The sequence below is a fragment of the Lagopus leucura genome, unplaced genomic scaffold (genome assembly GCF_019238085.1).
Source record: "Lagopus leucura isolate 7727_CA_CO unplaced genomic scaffold, USGS_WTPT01 Super-Scaffold_100159, whole genome shotgun sequence".
NCBI classification, from domain to species: Eukaryota; Metazoa; Chordata; class Aves; order Galliformes; family Phasianidae; genus Lagopus; species Lagopus leucura.
The window spans coordinates 23,047,230-23,066,446 of NW_024962335.1; positions in this window are offsets into that span (position 1 = coordinate 23,047,230).

Sequence of the window (19,217 nt, forward strand, 5' to 3'; positions counted from 1 at the left end):
AAATATAGGGAAGATTTACCAGTTCTGTTTGTTTCTGGTTTTACTAGAAACAGGTCAGTTTGGATTATCTTGCTAGGAGAAGGTGCTGGCAAGTGTCAAGATCAGCCAAAGAACAAATACAGTCAAAACACTGGTTTAAGCAGTGTTGTAGGTGAGTTTGTTACAGACACCAGAAATCCTCATTTGTTTAATGCATTCACATGATGACCTTAATCTGGGAATGCCTGAGCAGACTGAAGTGCAGTCTTATAGCAAGATAAATACAAAAAGAAAGGGAGAAAACAAGGAAAGGGAAATTTTACACTGAGCACCATAAAAAGCTGATCAGAAAGTTCTGCCGTGCATGGCACAGCCTTTTGAGGCAGCCTCTCTCCTTGCAGCACAGGTTGCCAAGGCACAACTGGTAGCAACCAAGCTTCTCTTTGTCAGAAAACCAGCTGGAATGGGGGGCAGGGGACAGCCCTGAACGAAGTGTGCAGCTTCATGGAGATGAAGAGCAGATGAGGCAGTGTCTTAGACCCCTTGGGCATTAAGCTCCTCCTGATGCCAGGCTTATCTGCCTGAAGCTGGTCACCGGATACTTCCTCCCCCTGGCACCATGGTATGTGTGTCTCCCAGGAAGCCCAAGCAACAGGGCAAGGATGAGCCCTCTGTTCTTCAGGACAATATCTTGGGGCCTACATGAAGTTCTTTCTGCACTGTGGATATCAGGACTGGGAAGAGGATGTAGAAGATGGGTACTCCCTTGGTTTTCATTATGGAGGCGCTTGCTGCATGTCTGCCGGCACCTCCAAGCAAATCTTTGCTGTACCATTATCCTGAGCTTAAACCAGCATCATAGCCTAATAAGAATTCTTTGCTTTGGTTTTCAATAACTTAAAACAAAGAATGATGGGAACAAAATACTTGATCTTATTAACAGTAGATACATTTATATGAGCTCATAATCTTGTGCCTCTCTGCCTCACACCAGGACACCAAGTGTCTGGGTATAGAAATTCCTTTCCACCCTGCTCAAACATTGTGCTTGAAAATCTCCTTTCTCAACAGTGCTGGAGCCTGTATCCTGTTTGGGAGATATGAGGACGACGTCTCTGGCCTGTCTGAGGAGATTTAACTGTTCCCTGGTGTGGTTTGGAAGGCAGCTGTGAGGTGTTTCTCCAGCAGCAGGGAATTTGATCTGCCTGTCCAGCAGCTGCCAGGAAAAGGGAACCCTTGCCAGAGGCAGTGTCAGAAAAGCACTTTTATTTGTGGGCTTACTGGCTGGCCATGCAAATCTCTTCTGATCAGTTTTCAGAGGAGGGTTAAAACTGCAAGCTGGACTTCACAGAAGAGTGGATTTACTGGGTGAAAAGGGCTGCAGACTTGCTCCTACAGTAGTGTTGATGCTGCAGACAGGCCCCAAGGCTGGGGGCTGGGAAGCGTCCTTATCCTTATCCCCACTTTTATTCCAATCCCTGCCCCCTGTGTGCGCTGCCCTCCCTCTGGTCCGACAGTGTCATAGCTAGCACTATCCCACTGAGCCTCAGATGCTGCAGCTCACTGGGGCAATGCTGTTGAGTGACTGGTCACATGGAGATCTTGGTTTGAATACATACAGCACGTACAGAGTGCCTCACTGAGATCTCTGCAGAGTACAGATTCACCCTTAGAGTAGCTCCGGTGGTACAGGCAGGTGCTATACCCCCAAATCTCTCCATTTCAAGTTGCCTCAGAAGCAGTGAACAGTGGATGCATGCTTGGCCTACAGAGTTTCCCCATGTCAGCAGGACTCTGGCCAACATGGCCTTTCAGACCTTCCTTCCATTCAGTAGCTCTGCAAATATCTGCCTGCAGATCGCTCATCTCAGCTGCATGCTCTACCTGTTGTTTCTAGAAGCAGACATGTAGGTGTCACATTAATTAATGCCTTTGCCTGGTTACATTGTCTTTTTTCCTTTTTTTTTTTTTCCACAGCTAAATTTCCACTCTAAATTTAGACTTGTTTAAATACTCCATGTTGAAACAAGAAGAAAGGAAAAGGGGAAAAAAATGAAAAAGAAATATGAACAGAGGTGTTCAATGGGGAGAGAACTGTGAGCAGACAGCTGCTTTCCTGGGTCTTGACACAAGGTAGCTAGAATGAAAGTCAATTTAAGCCCTCTCCCTCTACTACCAAGGGGTTAAACTTAATCTTTTCCATTTCAAGTCCGCATGATTTGAAAGAACTTGATTAGGAGAAAGGGAAACCCCATTTTGAAAGGGATTAAAGCTTTCCTGATAAAGTAGCTGCACTAGAACAGCTTTTTTGAGGGAGGAGGCTTTGCTTCTTGGGGAGCCCCAGGAACTGCAATGCATCAAGTGACTAAAGAAATGATGCCACTTAATCTGCTAATCTCCACAGCCACGAAAACACTTGACTCAGTGCGCGTCTCGCAGCATCCTTCGTGTTGCTAAATCCTTTGCGTTAAACATGTCATGCAATGACCCTGCTCAGAGGATGTGCTGCAAATACCTACTTCTCACTGCTCAGTGTGTTAATAAGGATACAGAGGTTAACAAGGTTATCGGCATCGAGGTATTTGGGTCAAATTAGAGCAGCTGTCTGGGCCACAAGGAAGTCTCCTCTGCCCTGTGTCCCAGCCAGAGTTGGCAGATCATAGAAACATAGAATCATGGAATCAGAGAATGGCTTGGTTTGGAAGCAACCTTAAATATCATCTAGTTCTCACCCCCCTGCCAGGGGCAGGCCTGCCACCCAGCAGCTCATGCTGCCCAGAGCCCCATCCAACCTGGCCCTGAACACTCCAGGGATGGGGCACCCACATCTTCTCTGGGCAGCCGTGCCTCATCACCCTCTCAGGGCAAAACTTCCCCCTGACAGATGTGGGAGCAGAGATGAGTTTCTTTCTTTCATGATCTGATAATAATGCCCCATGTACATGCAGAAATTCTGACAAGTATTTACTGGCTAATGGCTGCAGGGTGCTTACACTGAAAGTCTGGGTGGGTGCTATTGTAGAAACGCATAACAGCATGGCTGCAATATTCAGAGGTCAATTAAAAATCTCAAAAAATTGTTTTTTTTTCCCCATCCATTTTGATACCAGAGAATGGAGCAGCTCTGCCAAAATTCTAGGTCAGAAATTATAACATTTCATGCTTTCCTCCTTTGAAAACAAACTATTTTTTCCCCATAAAAATCAGAGGTGATCCAGTTTCAGTGCGATTAAACATAAAAGCTGGGCTTGAGATACATTTTACCACACGCTGATGTAGGTGTAGATAAAAACAGTCCATTCTTTCATGAATATTAATGAAAACATGTTTGCGAGTTTAGGCAGCCATCAATTGTTATTAAAAATATCATGACAGTCTTGAGGAAGAGAAGGACTGTGAGAAGGTTTCCACACCAGATCCACAGCTTCCAAGCAGCTTGCATTTTGCTTTGTGATTCCTCCTGCAGTGAGAGGAAGATGTCTCCCCTGACCTATGACTATGGAAAGAGGGGCTCCTTCAAGCCCCCAGCGACTTGAACCACTTCCCATCAGCCCTAAATTGCCTCCGAGCCTGCAATTAACTGTCTCACCTGTCAGCTCCTTTGATTTCCTTCAAGGGGCACAAATTAGCTGAGGAAGAAACTCAGACTCTTTCAAGCTGGCCCCCCACACCAGCAGCTATCATCCCCCATGGGATGCTGGGCATACAGGAGGGCATCAGATTGAGAGGGCATGGCAGCTCACCAGGACATAGTCTCATCTGTGCACATATGGGAGTAAATAATCTCTCTCTTCTTGCTGTAACATGTAGCAGCATGCAAAATCTATGTTTGAAACAATCAGTTTCTAGCAGCCTCACTTATTCTGCTTCCTCCTGGCATTGAGTCAGCACATGTGGCACTCGATAGAGACAGTGACAACTCAGCAAACCATTTAGCTGAGCAGAGCAGTCTGCAACATGCTTGAAATTAGAGAAATGCATTCACTTCCCATGACAAAAATTGGGTCTTAGGTTCACCAGAGCTATTGATAAATAATGCATGCATATGTAATGAAGAAGAGAACTCTTATCCCAAGCTTTGATGTCTATAGTCATGTACCATTTGCTGAAGAAACACACTCCAGCTGCCTGCCTCCTGCTGAGCACAACACTGAGGTTGAAGCTAACACCTGAGATGGAGGCTCCCAAATCTCAGACAGAAGCTGTGCAGCCATGCCCTGGAGATGCCTCCATGGAATACCTGATTCGCAGCAGTCATGCAGACCTGCACTGAAATCTTGTTAGCAATGGTTGCTTGTTGCAGCTCTGACTTAAGCTTTACACATGCAAGTGATGCCGGAGTTAACAGGCACTCCCAGTTTGGAGTGATTCCCGTTCTAGTTGTAGTGTACACCTAGGCCTGCTCTGCTCAGGGTGGCTCCATCAAGCAGTGAGGCAAGGAGCAAAGCAGGAGAGCTGGTAGCCCTCATCACAGCCTGAGATGGAAACAGGGCCCGGGACTCAGCATGTCCTTTGCTGGGGCATCTCCAATCCGTGCTACCTGCAAATCCTCCGCTTCGCGTCAGCTTTGTCTTTAAGTGCTGTAATCTCATGCATCTTGTATGGAACAAGATGGAAGTAGAGGAAGCATTTTAGTTTCAGGTAACTAAAAATTCCTTATAATTAATTGTAATTAATTGTGTAGGACAGTGAGAAAAGCTGACTGGTTGGAATGGCCACAGGAAAAAATGACAACAATCAGCTGCATTTATCATCGTGCTTCATATGGTAGCCGAGTAGAAATACGTTATAACCACTAGGAAAATTGCTGTCCATGCAGGTGGCTGCCAGGGCCAATAAGCTGTAGAGACAAACACAGATGCCAAGGAGCACACAGTTCAGCCCTCAGGAGCCGGCAGCCATTTTATTGCTGAGGGGCCAGCAAGCAGTGCTATGCAGGGCTGCAGGGTGTCTCTAAAGGCTGTTGTGGCCAAAGAGAGGGGTAGCTACAGGTCCTGACAGGAGGTGGTCATGAATCAGTATCAGATTTTTGTATCACAGATTTGTGTCAGAAATAGCACAGCCAGCAAGAGTAGGGAGGTGATTGTCCTTTTGTACTCGGCACTGGTGGGGCTGCATCTCAAGTACTGGGTTCAGTTTTGGGTCCCTCTCTACAAAAAGGACGTTGAGGCCCTGGTGTGTGTCCAGAGAAAGCAATGGAGCTGCGATGGGTCTGGAGCACAGGCCTTATAAGGAGTGGCTGAGGGAGTTGGGATTGTTCAGTCTGGAGAAGAGGAGCTCAGGGGAAACCTCATCGGTCTCTACCATGACCTGAAAGGAAGTTGTGGTGAGGTGGGAGTTGGCCTCTTCTCTCAGGTAGTAATGGCCTCAAGTTGCAGTAGTGGGGGTTCAGGTTAGATATTAAGGAACAGGGAGGTGGTGGGGTCACCATCCCTGGAGGGGATTTCAAGAACTGCATGAATGTGGCACTGAGGGATTGTGATCAGTGGGCATGGTGGTGTTGGCTTGGGGTTGGACTAGGTGATCTTAGAGATCTTTTCTAACCTCAGTGATTCTATGATTCGAATAGATCCACCTGTTCTGGCAAAGCTGCATCTGCAGAGAAACAGTAGCACATGGGAGGTTCTTCCTTTTCCTCTCTCCCTGAAAAGGGACTTTCTGTTAATCCTGCTTTTTTTCCGAAGCAGCAATTGCTCACCTCTGAGCAGACTGTCAGAAAGCCCTTAGGACACCTGTTATGCTGCTGCAGTTGTTTGGTAGGAGAAAAAACATTTTCAGGGAGGAAGTAGCTCTGTCAGCAGCACTTCACCGATCCCATCAGAGGCTCTGAGAAAAGCTGAGCAAGGAGCAGCTGCCAATGGGCTGAGAAGGGTAAGGGGAACAGCCCCTGGTACAGCTCTGCTGCATGGCTGGGAGAGCACATCTCAGAGCACTGTGACTTATTTTTTGATCAATGCAGTCGCTGCATGTGCAAATACCATCACTTTTTGTTCGCTTCTGCTGACTGTGTTAGCTCTTCTGTCCTGCAGCAGGCTGTCATGTGCAGGCCACCTCAGCTGTCCAGCCTGTGGGATGCAGCAGGGGAAGGGAACACGGCTGCTGCTTCTCTTTGCTCTGTGATGTTTCTTGTTTTCCCTGCCCACACAACTTGCTGATTCCTTCTGAAGTGCTGCTGATGGGGGAGGGGGACATTTGGGCTGGACCGAGGGATTTCTGTTTGCTACAAACAGAAATTGCAGGATGCAGAAAGGACAAAGACTCCAGTGGTATGTGGCTGAGTCTCTGCCCATGCCTCTCTACTTCTTCTGCAACTGCCATAAACCCACTGTGTAACCATTTGTCACTGCAGTTTTAGATGGAGATGATAGTATTTCCTTCTCTCCTCTTTGCAAGGGTAATTTTTATAAAAGTGCTTTGTATCTATCTAGGTCTTTGCAGGAGAGCACTCTTACAGTGACATTGGAGACATACAAAATATACACAAGAAACATCCTTTAAAATCATGTAAGAGCTCTCATCCAAAGATGTTTAAGCAGATTATGAAATCACTGCTATTGTCGATATTTTCTAAAAAAAGATCAGATCACAGTGTTTTAAATGTGGGAACAGAATGCTGTTTCTGCATTGGATACTGGAAAGGGCAATTGGTCTGAAGAAGTAGAACATAAAGTGTTTGTATTCTGTAGCTTGTCCTTAGAAGTAGCTGATGTGAAAAGTAGAAATACCATATATGTATTAGTAACATATTTTAGAAGCATAATTACTGAATTACGTGACAAACTCTTTCTCACAAAGCTGCAATAGATTTTGAGTGTTCTAAACAAGCTTTCAAGGAGCCAAGGCCTTTACACAAAGCAGGACTGTTGCACTCTGTGGGAAGGTTAGGATGTCACAGGCAGGCTCCAAGATACTCCCCTCTATCCTCCTTCCAAGCTTATCTGTGTGCAAGGACAAACAAGTGATCAACACAGTGACCAAGTGTGAAGGGAACAAATGCTAGAGGGTAATTAAATAATTAAGAGGTTGATGTTTATGTTTGAATTGCAAAGCAGGTGTCTGAAAGCAATGGCCAGGTGTTGAGAGAGCAATTGTTAGAAAGGAATTAACTAATTAAGAAATTTGTGTTGGGATGGCAAGGATTTGTGTTTACTGGGTACTTGTGTGATCAGTGAAGCATCGCAAAAGAGTGTGAACCTGCAGTACTCAGCCAATGAGGAACCAGGGGAGAAAGAGATAAGGGTCGGGCAATAGGGAATAAAAGATGTAACGCTGTTTTCTGTGTGCACTCCTGCTTGCAGGAGGCCCACCATTGCAACTGTGAATGAAATCTGCTTGATCAGAAATAGCGTCCTGGAAAATTATTTGGATGTTTCCAACAATCTGGGGGCTTGTCCGGGATTATTATTGCCTTTTGGGGATCTCCCCCGCTGCCCTGGACAGGATAAGCGCACCCCGCTGATTTCAGCGGTCCATTCTGTGTGGTGAGGTGACTCCCTGGGACGGTCAATAGGAAACTGAGACTGTTACTTACATAAGGGACGGGCTCTGTGAAAGCCAAGGGACAGGTAGGCACGGGTGTTGACTGTTGCGACCCGGTAACTTTGTGCACGGACCAAGGTAAGGGAATTTAATTCTTGCCTTGGGGGTCGGTTGAGACTCTTGAGTGTGTGTGACTGGGATGCACTTCAGTGCGAAGCGAGTGCGGAGTCCTGCCCTGCGGTTCTGTTGTCCCGCGAGGGGCACGGCCAGGGATGGACGGAGCGGCTGTTGGTGAAAGGAGGAGTCTCGGGAGGGGGCTGTTGGTGTGCGGTACCCTGCACACCTGACGAAGTGCCAGCAGTGCACCCCTATTAATCCGAGGTAGGAGTACAGTACTGTGGGGCTTGGGCCCAAAATCTGAGAATCGGGGTGTGGTAACCTGTGAGCTGGGGAGTTCATGGTAGCATTCTGGAGGGATGGGTAATAGGAGCTACCGAGAGCAGGGGAAAAGGGTCACCGAAATCGTGCCTATAGATAGCCCCTTGGGAGAAGTGCTTCAGAACTGGAAAACCAACCCCAAAACTAGGGACAAAGACAGGAAAGAGATGTTTAAATACAATGCACAGAGATGGCCTAGAGAGCCATTACAGGGAAAATCAGCATTTTGGCCAAAATACAGATCTGACAAAGATTGGATTTGTCAGATTTTGAATTCATATGTAAAGAATAAAACTCCCTTGTCGGAGGAAGAAACAGAATATGCTGCTTGTTGGACACAAGAGGTCAGTCTACTGCTAGCAAAGAAAGGTTCGGATCAGGAAGAAGAGGAATTAGGAAAGAAAACTAATCAATGGGATCCCCTAGAGAACCTACCCCCCATATAACTCTAGTGTAGTACAAGAGGTGACAGTCACTTCCCCAGAAGAACAAGAGAAGACCCGTAGAGTCATTTCACAAGAAAGAGGGCATGCTGGGCTCAGAAGAGAGTTAGAACAATATAAGAGGGATATTGAAAACTTTCCTTTCCCTGATACTGACCAGATTAACACCTCCATGTACACCTGATGGGAGGTCCCATTGGGACAGGGGCAAATAGGTATGTAAACTCCCCACTCACAAGCGGAGAGGTCAGAAATTTTAAGAAGGAAATGAAATCCTTAATTGAGGATCCTGTAGCAGTAGCAGAACAATTGGACCAATTTCTGGGTCCTAACCTGTACTCATGGATGGAATTAGTGTCCATCATGGACCTATACTGTTTATGGGAGAGGAAAGGGTTATGATCAGACGAGCTGCTATGCAAGAATAGGAAAAGAATAATCCCCCTGGACACCTTGGGCTCGTGCCAGCAGAGCAAAAATACCCAGTGGAAGACCCTAACTGGGACTGTAATAATGCACAGCATCGGCAAAACATGAAGGACTTGTGAGATATAATAATAGCTGGAATTAAGGAGGCAGTGCCTAAGTCCCAGAATCTCACTAAGGCATTTGAGGTTCAGCAGAATAAGGATGAATCCCCTAGTGATTTTCTAGAGAAGCTTAGAGACAGAATGAGAGAATACTCAGGAATGAATTCTGAGGATCCTGTAGCACAAAGCCTCCTTAAGGTGAATTTTGTAACTAAGGCGTGGCCAGACATACAAAGAAAGCTTCAAAAGATAGAAGGATGGAATACAAGGGCTAGGTTAATGGTTTCCACAGTTGATCGTGTACTGAAACAAAGAATGGATAATAGGGAAAGGAAAATAGAAGAGAGGTTGAGTCCTGAAGGGTGGCAAAGAGAAGGAAAATTACGAGGATATTGATCTAGGCCTCAGTCAGAGAATAGTGAAAAGAGGTGTTTCAGGTGTGGTAAGGTTGGACATATAAAGAGAAACTGCCCAGAGTGGAAGAGAAAGGAGGCGTTACTAGCTGCTTTAAACTGAGAATAGGGGTGCCAGGAGCTCTTGAAAATTTGGTCCCACTAGGAGCCCTTGGTAAATATGAAAGTGGGACCTGAAGAGGAGGATATTGTATTTTTAGTTGATACTGGGGCAGCTCGGTCATCGCTGGCTCATAAAGCGTCAGGACTCAAATTAACAAATGAGACTCTAAAGACAATGAGGGTAGAGGGGACTGGGATGACAGTACCACTTTTTGAAAAGACTGAATTGAGATTAGGGAATAGGACGACAACAGGACAATTATTTATGTGCCTGATGCAGGGACTAATTTGCTGGGGAGAGATCTTATGATGAAATTGGGAATACGAATAACAACCTGTCAGGAGGGAATTGTAGTATCAATGAATGTGTTAACTGAGGCAGATGAGAAAGAGATAGATCCCATGGTCTGGGTAAAAGAAGGGAATGGGGGAGGGGGGGGAAGGGGGCTGAAAATAACTCCTTAAAAATAAAGTTGCAGGAAAAATACAAGACCATAAGACAGAAACAATACACAATTCCTTTAGAGGGATGTATTGGGCTTAAACCTGTGATACAAGGATTACTGAAGGATGGGTCTCTGGAACCATGTATGTCGGCTTTCAATACCCCCATTCTACTAGTAAGGAAACCTGATGGCTCCTATTGATTAGTCCAAGACCAGAGAAAAATTAATGAAATAGTACAGAAATGACATCCAGTGGTTCCAAACCCATATACCTTGATGAGTAAAATCCCAAATGAAGATGAATGGTTCAGTGTTATAGATCTAAAAGGTGCCCGTTGGTCTTGTCCCCTGGATCTGGAGAGCAGAAATATATTTGCCTTTGAGTGGGAAGATTCTGAGAGAGGACGAAAACAACAGTATCTGTGGATGGTTCTGCCTCAGGGGTTTGAAGAGTCACCAAATCTGTTTGAACAAGTTTTGGAGCAAATATTAGAACACTTTCAGCCACCAGAGGGATTATCGCTCCTACAATATGTAGATGATCTCTTCTTGTCAGGAGCAGAAAAAGCAGATGTTAAAAAAGCTACAAATGAACTGCTAAACGAAACTAGGGAAACAGGGACTGAGAGTCTCAAAGAATAAACTATAATAAGTAGAAAAAGAAGTTAGATATTTGGGACACCTGGTTTCTGAGGGAAAAGGGGTGATCTGTAGGATCACCCCAGAGATAATTCAGGGAACTGCTGAACTACCCTTGCCCAGAACAAAGAGGGAATTGAGAAAATTCCTAGAGGTAGTAGGATAGTGCAAACTCTGGATAGAAGCATATGCTCAGAAAACCAAAGGGTTATACCTTGAATTATTAGATGAGGAACCCAACACCCTTGAGCAGACTGCCAAGAAAAAGGAGTTGATAGAGGAATTAAAACAGAATCTAATTCCAGCCCCAGTCCTAGCTCCCCCTGCACTGAATAAACCTTTCCAGCCCTTTGTTACTGTAGATCAAGGGGCAGCCCTGGGAATGCTAACCCAGGAATGGGAGGACAGGCATCAGCCTGTGGCATATCTATCTAAGCTGCTGGATCCAATATCTTGGAGATGGCCAGAATGTATCCAAGCTGTAGCAGCGACTGCTCTTCTGGTAGAAGAGAGCAGAAAATTGACTTTTGGGAGACGCTTGGCAGTCACTACCCCACATCAGGTGTAAACTATTTTAACTCAGAAGTCTGGAAGATGGTTAACTGACTCTAGAATTCTGAAATACGAGACAATCTTAATGGAGAAAAATGACTTTGTGCTAACAACTGAATCTTGCCTAATCCAGCTACATTCTTGTGGAAAGGGGAGGAGAAAAAAGAAAATGTAGAGCATAGTTGCTTGGATTTAATTGAGTGTCAGACAAGAGTAAGATCTGACCTGCAAGACACCCCCCTTGAGGAAGGAAAGCTTTTGTTTATCTACTGGTCTTCAAGGGTGGTGCAAGGAAAAAGACACAATGGATGTGCTGTAGTAGAGGGGGCAAAAGAGGAGGTGAGAGAGATGGGCCGGCTGCCTAATGATTGGTCAGCACAGACATGTGAATTATATGCCTTGAACCAAGCACTTCATCTCCTTAAAGGAGAGGAGGGAACCATATATACTGATTCCAGGTATGCGTATGGAGAGGTACACACTTTTGGAAAAATGTGGGAGGAACGAGGATTAATCAACAGTAAAGGAAAGGAATTGCTTCATGAGAACCAATCAGACAAGATCTAGAAAATTTACTGCTACCCACTGAAACTGCAATAGTGTGTGTCAAAGGGCATCAGAAAGGGAATTCGATTATTGCCCAAGGTAACCAAGCAGCATATAAAGCAGCCTATGAGGCTGCTTGACAATCAACAATTATTATGAATTATCTTGTGCCTGAGGTATCACCTCTCCCCAAAACAGATATTCAGTGAAAAAGAAAAGGAAACCTTTAGGAACTTAGGGGCCACGGAGTCCGAGGGAAGGTGGGTGGGAGAGAAGTATTGAACAAGGCAGTGACAAGAGAAATTTTAATCATCTTGCATAAAGGGAGTCATTGGGGAGTGCAAACTCTGTGTGATGGTGTTCTGTGGAAATATGTAAGCATAGGGATATATACTCTGGTAAACAGGTCTGTAGGGGGTGTGTATGCCAGAAAGTAAATAATAAGGCTATTAGAAATCAACCTGAAGGGGGGAGAGAGCTGGGAACTTGACCATTCCAAAGTATCCAAGTAGATTTTACAGAACTTCACACCCCCTGGCATTCATCGCCATCAGGAAAAGGAGAAAATGAATCAGACGATAAAGAAACATCTGACTAAGTTGGTCCTAGAGACTCAACTCCTTTGGACCAAGTGCTTGCCTCTAGTACTTCTCTGAATCTGGACAGCACCAAGAAAGGATGTGGGGGTTTCTCCATATGAAATGTTATTTGAGTTACCATTTTACCATTTCTAGGAAAGAAAAATGAGATACCACAGTTTGAAACTAAAGATATGTTTCTTAAAAACTATGTACTCGGATTGTCTTCCTCACTATCATCTCTCAGGATCTGAGGACTGTTAGCACAAACACCACCTCTGGAATTTCCAATTTATCCATTCCAAGCTGGAGACTGGGTCCTGATCCAGACCTGGAAGGAGACAAAGCTGCAACCTGACTGGGAAGGGCCATTCCAAGTATTTCTAACGATGGAATGAATTTAAGACTAGAAATCAAATTGCTGCAGGATTTGAGTCACTGTTCTGGTGGGTGACAATTTACAAAAATGTAGAGTGGATAAACTACATCTATTACAATCAACAGAGATAAACTGTACAGGTATAAACTATACCAAGGAGGCAGTAAAGAGAATTACAGAACAATTGGATGCTACAAGTAGGATGGCCTGGGAAAATAGGATCGCCCTAAATATATTAGCTGAGAAAGGGTGTGTGTGTGTGTAATGTTAGGCACTCGTTGTTGCCCCTTCATCCCTAATAACACAGCCCCAGATGGCACAGTAACTGAAGCACTACAGGGGCTTACTACTCTTGCTGATGAATTGGCAGAAAACTCAGGAATAAATACTTCTATCACTGGGTGGTTGGAGTCCTGGTTTGGCAAATGGAAAGGGATGATTGTGTCCATATTTACTTCCTTGATTGTAGTAGCAGGAATCCTGGTGGCCATCGGTTGCTGTATTATCCCCTGCGTGAGGGGGCTGGTACAGCGATTAATTGAAACTGCGCTGCTGAAGCAAACCATAATGGAGCCGCTACTGTACTTGGATAAAATGATGGTACTAGAAGAAATGGAGAACAAAGAAAGTGAAGAAGGCTTTAAAATCATACCTTAGAAAAGAATTGCAGAAATCAACATTGTAAAAATAAATAAATAAATAAATAAAAGGCGGAATTGTGGGAAGTTGTTTCTGCATTGGATACTGGAAAGGGCAATTGGTCTGAAGAAGTAGAACATAAAGTGTTTGTATTCTGTAGCTTGTCCTTAGAAGTAGCTGATGTGAAAAGTAGAAATACCATATATGTATTAGTAACATATTTTAGAAACATAATTACTGAATTATGTGACAAACTCTTTCTCACAAAGCTGCAATAGATTTTGAGTGTTCTAAACAAGCTTTCAAGGAGCCAAGGCCTTTACACAAAGCAGGACTGTCCCACTCTGTGGGAATGTCCCACTCTGTTAGGATGTCACAGGCAGGCTCCAAGATACTCCCCTCTATCCTCCTTCCAAGCTTATCTGTGTGCATGGACAAACAAGTGATCAACACAGTGACCAAGTGTGAAGGGAACAAATGCTGGAGGATAATTAATTAAGAGGTTGATGTTTATGTTTGAATTGCAAAGCAGGTGTCTGAAAGCAATGGCCAGGTGTTGAGAGAGCAATTGTTAGAAAGGAATTAACTAATTAAGAAATTTGTGTTGGGATGGCAAGGATTTGTGTTTACTGGGTACTTGTGTGATCAGTGAAGCGTAGCAGAAGAGTGTGAACCTGCAGTACTCAGCCAATGAGGAACCAGGGGAGAAAGAGATAAGGGTCGGGCAATAGGGAATAAAAGATGTAACGCTGTTTTCTGTGTGCACTCCTGCTTGCAGGAGGCCCACCATTGCAACTGTGAATGAAATCTGCTTGATCAGAAATAGCGTCCTGGAAAATTATTTGGATATTTCCATCAGTATTGACCAGAAGTTTTGTGTCCCTTTGTTCTGTACTCAGTCTTCCCCATCCCACCATCCCCATATTCAGACCTGCTTCCTCAGTGCCCGTGTTATTAAGCATGTTGTTATGCTGTGACGTGAAGAAATCACAACCTTCCTCCTTGTGTCACCTCTTAAGCTGGTATTTGAATTCTTCTCATTTTGGTAGCTGATTCCTTCAAAGTATGCACAGCACTTGTGAAGTGCTCTGCTTTGCAGTGCCTGCTCTGTTTCAGCTGCCTGCTGATGGCTCAGAGATAAGCGCTCACTGTCTTCACCTTTGGTTACCTGGCTGCTTCAGGGCACTTTGCACTGAAGAACTTTCAACTGCTGGATTTAACAGCCCCCTGCAGTGAGGGATTAGCTTAGTTCGTGTCTCTTCTGAACTGTAACCTTCAAATTTCTCCTTTAATACAATGGAGTGAAAGTTTTCCTGGATGAAATTGAGTTTCATCTGTGCTTTTCCATCTCCCTTCATCCTTTTCCAATTTTCACACCCACTTCTGTCCCACAGGTGAGCTGAAAATTCCCAGCTTACCCTTCTGTTTATAATTCACTGTCATTCCAAAGAGTTCAGTGCATTTTTTTGAGCATATTGCCAGCATACATAACTGTCAGTCAAGGGAGTTAACTGGAGATCTTTGATCTTCCTTGCATTTCCGCTCATTCCTTCTAACCTTCCCTTGACAAACCTCCTTTATGATTCCTGCAGGGACTTTTTTCAAAGATAACGATTTCATTTGTTACAGTAATCACCAGTCTTTCTCTGATCAGTTCTACCAATACTGCTGAGACATTCCTAAGATGCAGGACACGTTTTTAGTGGGATGTGATCCATCTGAAAGTAGCACAGAGTGAGCACTTGTGATTGCTCACATGGAAGATGTGGGCAAACATCCCCCTGTGATCAGCTGCTTTGGAGGAAAAGGAGGTGGAGATTACAGGAACTGTGGCTGGGGTAGGAAACAGAACTGGAAGCACTGGGTTTGGGTCTTCAGATAGAGAAATATGGAGACAGTGGATCCCAAGAGGGTGAGACAGCAGGGACAAACAGCAGATTGTGTATTTCTACCCTGTTGCCAAACACTAAGCGTTAAGCACAAGATCCCAGAAACAGGCTGTGATTCTCCAACCTGGCTGATCCTCTAATTCCAACACTTGGCCACAGCTCCAGAGGAGAGGATAGCAAGTGCAGGACTGGCCCAGTAAATACCCAAGCATTAAAAAAAAAAAAAAAATCCAAAAAAACCAAAATAGCGCTTTCTTAGAGGAATGAGAAATGCAGGCACTTCTGCTAAGTGGTAGGTCTGGGGCTACTGCTCTAAGGGGAAAGGAGGAGGCCGTTAGTGATCCAGGCTGCTAAGCAGCAGTAAAAATGAAAGAAGACAGAGCTTCTGTCCCCAGCCCTGCGCTGGGAGTGCTGCCAGGAGTATGCACGTTCCTTCCTGCTCTCCTTCTATCTGTAGTATTTACAGGCAAGTGCTGGAGAAAACCACAGAGTTGTATCTTTTGGTAGAGACATAATATCTATCATTATTTCATAGGTTTCATAAGTAGATTTCAGATATCAGGTGAAGAAATGTGGTACTGATAGCTGTACCCAAAGCTCTTTGCTGTAAAAGAGATGCATACCAGCAGTGTTCAAGAGAAAGCACGGGAGTTCTGCACTCAGCTGATGGGCCTATGATGCAGGCTGGCAATATGTGGGCAAGAAAGGAATTAATAACTGTGTAGGATCCAGCCAACATTCAGCATCCCTCTGTAGGCAGGGTAGCACCTGTAGAGCCTTGGTTCCTTCATCGTTTGAAAGTGAACCACTATCATACTAGTAGTAAAATGAGTTGTGATCCTTTCTATTTCTTTTGGCTTTTGTCCACATGATCTGAGCATTTTCTTTTTTTCTGCCTATTTTGACTAACGTTGTTAGTGCACACACATTGTCCTGAACTCAGAGCTTGCTTGACTTTCTGTGTCCAAATATAATAAAAAGGATTTTTATTCGTGGCTCAGTCTCAAAAATGTTTCTTTTTTTTTAATTTCTTGTCTGAGATTGCTGCCTTTAAAACACATACAGTGTCTTCCTATTGTATATACCAACTCGTTCACCCAAGCATCTGCTGTTTTGTGAGGAAAAGTAAGGGCTGCCTTTATGGTCAGCAGTTTCAACACAAGATGGTGGTGGTGCTGGGGAAGGTGCTTGCACAAGCTAACATTAGATCGGTCAGTCTAATCTCCCAGGCCAAGTTAGGTCTGTGCTCAGGCTTGCCCTCAAGACAATCCCGTCTTTCCATTGCCTCTACAGAGAGATTAACCTCATGAACAATGCTTATCCTTAGTAGAGCTATTGCAGACACTCGCATGGACCTCCACATACAACCAAAGCAGGGCACAGCAGTGAAATCACGTTTTGATCTTTGTGATATCTTGTGAGTATGAAGTAAAGAGGCATTTTGCTAAGTTTCACAAAAGCTGAAGTCAGCTTAAAGCAATAGATCAGCTCAGTCCTCCTGCTTCACTCTCTTCTCTGCAGACCCCACCCATGATTTATATGTAGGTCTGCTCTTCTCACACTGACTCCATCAGCAGCTGGGCAGCAAGCAGGAGAGCTGTCAGCCCTCATCATACCCTGAGGTGTGACTCAGTGTGTCCTCTACCGGGGCACAGGTTGCCCAGAGAGGTGGTGGATGCCCCATCTCTGGAGACACCCAAGGTTGTGCTGAACGGGGCTCTGAGCAACCTGATCTACATGTGGGTGTTCCTGTTGATTGCAGGGGAGTTTACCAGGTAGCTCCAACTGAAAAGCTTCAGTGATTCTATGAGTACATTTACCCCCTTGTCTCACCAGTGCAGGTACCTGCACTGCTGCTCGCCAAACTGATCTAGATTTAAAGCAGCATTGGTGTGGAGAGAGTCTTAAAATGCATTGTGGATAAACAGGTCCAGGTTACTATGAACCTGTCTTAGTCCAAGTGAAAAGAAATATATTGGGAAAAGGAAGGAAAGCTGCACAAGCCCACACCAGTCTAAGTGTGGGTAGGGGCCAGTCTGCCTCTACAGCCAGCTTAAAGTGTTTATAAAGCCACAGTCTTTGTTTCTTCATCTGTGTCTTGCAGGATCACATTTCCTCCTGTTTATACATGCCCAAACTTCCTCCTTTATTCCCAGTTCTGCTCAGTGCAGATTCATGCCCAGAGGTCAGAACAAGCTTGTTATGGATAACCATAGCAGTTTGGAAAAGGCCAGAAGTCATATGAGGCTCTTAAAAGTCCTTAGTCAGGATGAACAGTAAAGTCTATAATATGTTGACTGAGGATTAATTTTTTAGTGCATTATTCACTTTCAAGACTGGAATTTTATCTTTTCTCTAGGTTTCAGGAATCCCTCGGGGTAAAGCTGCTGCCTTCTCATAACATTTTCAACATTAGAGCCTCAAATGCTTGATGAAAAATGTCTTTTAATCTCATCTTTTCCCCAGCAAAGATCTCCAAGTTTGCTAAAATATTAACTATGGTTTTTAATATCCTAAAGGGACTGAGTTATCTAGAATTCTACTGCACTTATGACTGAAATTCAAAGCTCAACACATTGTGAACAGGCTGTCAGAGGAGATGAAGCATCCTGCCTATTCAGCTTCATGCTGCTCCTGGAAAATTTTTATTTTGTTGTACAGTTTTAATTATCCCCTTTGCAGCAACAACAAGGAAGCACAGACAGAGGAGCAATGAGAGCTAATGAATGAAAATCAAATTAAGGATTTGAATTTTCTGTGAAAATGGCCCAAGGAAAGGTTTGGATGACTTCACAGAATATTATGGGTTTCCATGATAAACACGGGCAGAATTAGTTAGAGATTATGTTTCAGTATTTGACTGACTTATCTCTCTGGTTCAATAGGAATGGAGTTTTGTAAGAAAGCAAACAGTACTGAAGTGGAAACACTCTGAAATCTAGTATCAATTCAATGCCGAGACTGGGATTAATGTGTAAAGCACTGCTGCAACACTGGAAATTCTTGCGAAGTACCAACTCCCAACATATTTACTCTACTGGGAAAAAGAGAGAAGAAAACTTAGCAGTATATTAGATAAAACACATCAAAGAAAAAAAAAATACACGGAGATACTGTGGAAATGCCTTAATTAAAAGTAATGCTAGTGGTGTCTTACAACTGTGGCAAACAACCTGGGAACCTGAGTGTTCAGAACCACTCTAGTTTCAAGGTAAGGATCTATAAAACCTGACATAAACATTCTGGTGTCATGCACAGATCTGACTGCCTAAAGAGACAGCCCCAGCTGATAAAAGGCTATGAGGCAGAATAATGTAAGTTTTCATCACTGCGTGAGGATCCTGCAGCTTTTCCATGGTACTGGAAGGTTCTGGCTGTATTTCTGAAAAAGTGTCTTTCTGTAATGGACTCTTCAGTTTACAGCAGAAAGAAGAGAGAATAAGGCAAGCACTTCTCTCTTCAGCATAGCACAGAACCAAAGTTCAGCCTCCAGCTCCCAAATGTCCCTAAGAAGCTGATTTTGTCATCTAAAATAAAAAGCTGAACAACAAATTTGACTGCAATTCAGTTTTGTCAATACTTTTTATTCTTTCCTCTGTTGTCTTAGAATTCAGAGCGTTTCTTTCTGTTCTACTCTGTTACTGTTGGTAGTCAACTAAAATGGCAGCTCCCTTACAAAGTACCCTTATAAACACCCAAAAGGCAAGTGTACACTACCCAGTCTCAGACACTCCCTAGAGCTCTGAGGATGAGAGAAAAACAGCTCTGTTGGCGTTACATGGTATAGCAGTAACTCAGAAAGAGAGCAGTGAGAAGAAACCTGGAATTAACTTTACTCTTGTCTGCTTTAAGATATGCTTCAGCTTGTTGACACGGTGCCAATATTACCGTTGCCATGTGCATCAAGAGTTAACAGATATTTTTTTAGAAATACACCTTTTTAAAGTGATGTTATTCTGAAAAGCAATAAGTAAGGATGTTCTTAAAATTCGTGCATCAGATTTGTGAAGGGTTTTTTGTTTTGTTTTGTTTTTTTTTTGCTTTTTTCAAATATAAATGTTTCTCCCATGACTAGAAAACCAATCAATCACAGACACAGTCAGAGATACTCAGGGATTATCTTTACCCACCAGTTATAGAAGGTTCTACATGTCAAATTAGGTCA